Source organism: Antechinus flavipes, chromosome 1 (genome assembly GCF_016432865.1).
Source record: "Antechinus flavipes isolate AdamAnt ecotype Samford, QLD, Australia chromosome 1, AdamAnt_v2, whole genome shotgun sequence".
NCBI classification, from domain to species: Eukaryota; Metazoa; Chordata; class Mammalia; order Dasyuromorphia; family Dasyuridae; genus Antechinus; species Antechinus flavipes.
The window spans coordinates 670,823,466-670,829,465 of NC_067398.1; positions in this window are offsets into that span (position 1 = coordinate 670,823,466).

The following is a 6,000-nucleotide window of genomic DNA, read 5'->3' on the forward strand; positions in this document are numbered from 1 at the left end:
ACTTTTGCATTCCAAATTTTTTCTCCCTCTCTTCCTTACCTCTTGCCTTCAAGACAGCAAGCAATCTGATATAAATTAAATGTGTAATCCTTTTAATCATATTTCTATATTTGTCATGTTGTACAAGAAAAAAATCAGACCAAAAAAACCCACGAAAAAGAAAGAGCAAATACACAAAAAATGTGAAAACACTATGCTTCAATCCACATCCACAAAGTTCTCTCTCTGGATGCCAATGACATTTTCCATCTCAACTCTGTGGGGATTGTCTTGAATCACATCACAGTTGATCATCTTATAATCTATTGTTTACAACTTTTCTCCTAAGAGCAGGTAGCTCTTAGAAAAACCTGGAAAGACTTTTATGAACTAAACAAAGTCAGTTGAGCAGAACTTTAGCCAGGAATTCTTAGCAATACAATGATCCAAGACAATTTCCCATGACGAACTGATCAAGTCTGAATGCAGATCAAACCATACTATTTTTCACTTTCTGGATTTTGTTCATTTTCTTCCTCTGTGTCTTCTTTTACAACATAACTAAGATACAAATATGTTTTGCAGAATTGAACATGTATAATCTATGTCAAATTGCTTACTATCTCAGGGAGGAAGGAAGAGAAAAAATTTGGAACTCAACATTTTTTTAAATATTAAAAATTGCCTTTCCACATAACTAGGGGGAGAAGAAATGGTGAGCAAGACATTCTCAGAAAAATCTGGGAAGACTTACATGAATAAAGCAATATGAGCAGAATCAGGAGAACATCATACACAGTAATGTTGGGTTTCATGGGGGACCCCAAAAATGTTGGGTTCCAGATCAGTGTTGTCAAGGTATCTCAAAAGAATTTGTAGGCTCGGGCCCATCTTCAAGTCAAAGGGCAAAGTTTATTATATTTGTAATGCCAGTGAAAGCAGGTTAAGTTCCAAAAAATTAGCGAAGAACCAGGAGTGAGAAGATAAATATATAGGGAAAACTTAGAGAGACAGGTCCTTCATGTCACTGATATGCTAATTTTATGGTTTAAAGGTGGAGTTGAGGAGTGGTCTGGTTCTAACTTTGTGCACAGGTTCAGTACCCACCGTTCTCTGGGCAGACCTTGGAGTATCTGAAATGATACTAGGTCAAGTGGCAGACACCCAATTTTATTCTGTTCTTGCTTCAACTTTAAGCATCTCATTACTAATGCTCATTAGTCTCATAAACCCTGTTATCGCTGACCAAGAGGCTGTTATCTGACAGCCAGCAACATATTGGACTCAGCAACCTGCTCAGAGAGAGTAAACTGGGGCAAAGTGCCTAAGGGAAGAAACATGTCCCTTCCCAAGGCCAGGTGGGGTTACTGCTACATTTTTCCTAAGGGCTGTACCATGTTGCTCCCTCCCAAACAGTTGGCATCCAAATTCTTGGGGGGGCAAAGGGATGAAGGTCTCATCTAGAGTTACTTCAGGCTGAGAAAGGATACAAAGCTGACTCTGCCTCGTGGGCCAGATAGAGAGGATGTGAAATAGTGGCGGCGGCATCTCAGAATCAGGTAGAAGGTGAAATTCAGGTTGAACAAGTTATTGGAAGTACATGGTTTGCTGCCTACAAGAGACAAAGTTCACAAAAACGCATGTTTCCATGCGTAACAATACCCTTGCAGGTAGAGGCTTTCTTCCCCTAGATTAAAAAACTTGCGAAAGTACTTACTCAATTTCTGAATAGTACATATGTCAAATAAGGCATTTATAAGAAAACATGTTTATACCATAGGACACACAGTACAAACAGATTTATTTCCACAGTAATAACTAATTTGAACAAAATTGACTTTTTCATTGATGTAACCCAAAATAGCCCAATAAATTACATCCCTCTAAGAAAACTGATTGCATTAAAATTCTCTTCTCTAAATCATATTGAAAGTGTTTCGGATTTAATTTCAATAATCAATAGAATAACAGGTTCCATAGACAGTATATGAGTAGCCAAATATTCTTACATCATTTTGAAACATTTAAGAACCTTATTTCATACAGAGAGATATCTAATAACAAGCAGATGATTAGGCCAAATACTCATTTACCTAATTATTTAGAATATAATGACTACTTATTTTCAGATTGAAAATAGCAAGATCTTACATACTTGTATTGGGTTCAGGGCTTCTACTGACTACTTGCTCTGATCATAGAAATTTGCTATGAAAGGAAAAAGCAGGGACATGATTATGATAGCATCCTCGAGGCTTCAGCCTGAGAGCACATACATGGCAGAATAAAGCATCCTTAGTTCTGTTTGACTCGGTTATAGTCACAGTTGACAACCAATCATGCAGTAACAGTTCCACCTCATAGCCAGACAGGAATAATTAGGTAGGAAACATTTTTGTTGAAAAAAGAACACAACTGGGAAACTGAGTCAGAAAGATCGGACCCTGAGCAGAGACCAAAGTTGTCCTTCCAGCTCTTAACCAGCCTGTGACAGTTCAAAATGGCACCTTTCAGAGTAACTTATAGCATTTCTCTCAAATGGTGGATTATTGATTTAACAATCCATCAGACAATCATATTCAAATTGAAAATTCAAAAGAATATCAGTTACAATCCCAAGAGATTTTCATATTCAAATTGAAAACTCAAAAGAATATCAATTACAATCCCAAGAGATTTTATTTCAAATAGCAAATTCTACTAATCACAGCTTAAGGCTAGATACATTATTTTTACTTTCATGAAGTTGAAATAAGCAATAAACATTTACCAGGACACACACATATAGGAGATTTTACTTAACATCTTTTATGTGTTTTTCTTTTCTTCTTGAGTTGAAACTCATCCTGGTGCAAAGACCAATCATTAAAAATAATTCCTACATAATAAACAAGTTCATTTCTCATGGCTGATGATTTGCATATACTGATGGTTTCAGGAAAACTCTATGAAGCTTATAAATTAAGAGGAGTTGACAGAGACCCCAGAGAGGGGCTGATCTTGATGTTACTATTGGCCTACTCCAACTATTCTTTGCTTCCTCATAGATTTTCTTTTCTTCTACACTTTTAAAAAATTTTTCTTTTACTTAGTATTTTTATTTTTTTCCCCAGTTATTTATGTGTGACCATCCTCTAGAGTTGTATAAGGACAATGTCAGAAATAAGTTAACATCAGCTGACTAAGATATTGAATTGCTAACTGATAAACTGAGAAAAATCACACCAAACCAAGAAACAGCGGGTAGAAGGTAACTGTAAGCACTGAGTGTACATGTTTAATGAGTTAATTAATATTAACTTCCTCCCAAAGAAGGAGTTTTCCAGCTTTTTTGAACATGGTTTATATGATGAGGGGGGGGGGAACATGTCAAGGAGGAATACATAATGGGAGGACCAAGAAGTCTGTTAATTTCATCATTCCCAGATAATTGGGGCTATGAGGGAGGGACCTTGTGTTACAGGATAAAAAATTCAGATTCACCCAGGATAGCCCATTTCTTGTAAGAACTGTAAATAAGCCAACTTCATGCCCTCCTGAATCCTTTTGATCTTTGCAGCATATTTCTAACATATGTAAAAATAATTTTTAACATTTATTTTTAAAACTTTTAAGTTCCAGATTCTCTCCCTCCCTCCCTCCTACCTCATTGAAAATGCAAGCAATTAGATACAGGTTATACATGTATAATCATGCGAAATATTTCCATAAATCATGTTATAAATAAAATAAAAAGAAAATAAAGTTTAAGAAAAGTTTGTTTCAGTCTGCATTAAAACATCAGTTTTTTCTCTGGGTATGGATAGCAGTTTCTTCAGAGTTATCTTGGATCACTGAATTGCTAAGAATAGTTATATCATTCACACCTGATTATCTTACAACATTCTTGTTATTCTGTACATAGTACATATTTTGCATCAGTTCACGTGCATCTTCCCAGGTTTTTCTGAGAGCATCTGTTCATCCTGTATTCCATCATAATCACACACCACAATTTATTCAGCCATTTCCCAATTGATGCACATGCCTTCAGTTTCAAATTCTTTTGTCACCAGAAAAGAGCTGCTATATTTTTTGTTCATATAGGTACTTTTCCTTTTTTTTTTAACCTCTTGGGATACAGATGTAGTAGTGGTATTGGTAGGTCAAAGGATATGCATGGTTTTATTGCCCTTTGGATATTGTTCCAAATTGCTTTATAGAATGGTTGAATCAGTTCACAACTCCACCAACAGTACATTAATGTCTTTTTTCCCACATCCCCTCCAACATTTGTCATTTTTCTTTTTAGTCCCATAGCTAATCTAATAGGTGTGTAGTAGTATCTCAGAATTGTTTTTACATTTCTCCAATCAATGGTGAGTTAGAGCAGTTTTTTCATATGGCTATAGATATCTGTGATTACTTCATCTGAAGATTATTCATTCAATCAGGAATCAATTAGGAAAACTGCTGTGCACTTTTTACTTTATTTTTTCCTTCTCTCCCCCCTCAGAATGTACAGTTATGTACATACACACACATATATCCTTATATACACACATCCATATCCATAAACATGTGCATTCACATTAACTGGAAACTGAGTAGATGCCCATAAATTGGAGAATGGCTGAGTAAATTGTGATATATGAATATTATGGAATATTATTGTTCTGTAAGAAATGACCAGCAGGATGAATACAGAGAGGCTTGGAGAGACTGACATGAACTGATGCTGAGTGAAATGAGCAGAACCAGGAGATCATTATATATTTCATGATCAATTCTGATGGACGTGGCCCTCTTCAACAATGAGAGGATCCAAATCAGTTTCAATTGATCAGTAATGAACAGAATCAGCTATACCCAGCGAAACAACACAGGGAAATGAGTATGGACCACAACATAGCATTTGCACGCTTTGTTATTGTTTGCTTGCATTTTTGTTTTCCTTCTCAGGTTATTTTTACCTTCTAAATCTGATCTTTCTTGTGCAGCAAGATAGCTGTATACATATATTGTATTTAACATATACTTTAACATATTTAACATGTATGGTACTACCTGCCATCTAGGGGAGAGGATGGAGGGAAGGAGGGGAAAGTTGGAACAAGTTTTTGCAAGGGTCAATGTTGAAAAATTACCCATGCATATGTTTTTAAAAACTATAATAAAAAAGAACATTTGTATTCACATTTATGTAAGACATACTATGCTAATTTCAACTTATATTTGTTTGAAGGGGGATAGCACCTTCCTTCATAAATCCAGGTTTATGTTTTTTAAACCAACCTGCTCATTTCCTATGTCACAGCAATATTCCAACCCAAAATGTCCTGAGAACTTGTCTAGGAAAATTTTCCCCAAATTTTTCACATTCCTTCGCTTCTTAGTTGAATGGGTTTTATACAAGAAAATTTCAACTTAAAATAATCAAAATAGTTAAAGTTTTAATTTTTTTTAAATTTAAGTATGAATATATTTGAATATTAATGTGCTATAATAAATGATAAATGATGTATACAAAGAAGCTTGGAAGATTTATAGGAGCAAATGCAGAGTAAAGCAAGAAGAGCCAAGAAAACAATATGCCCAGTGATTATCCCAGTGCAAATGAAAAAAAAAAAAAAAATAAGACAAAACTAAATGCTTTGAAGTTCTATCGGTGAAGCTTGCCCCAAAAGAGAGAGATGAGAAGCAAAGTTTCCTCTGCTTCTTTGTAAGAGTTGGGAAAGCGCAAGTGGTAGATGCTGCATATGTTGTCAATTTTCCTGCTCTCCCTCCCCAATATGTAGGTTAATTTTTCTGAATAATTTTCTCCTCTTTTTTGGTAACTCTAAAAGTACCCAAGATATAGATATTAACTCCCCAAATCCAACACTGAAGTTCCAGAGGAACAGTCTGAGAAGTACTGCTGGCTGCTGGTCTGTATTTTTTTCCATTTAGGTCCTTGAAGCCTTCATCTATAGACCCAGTAACAACTCCACCCCCACCTCATCCAGTCACTGCTCCCCCTCAGTAGGAAGAAAGACGACAAGC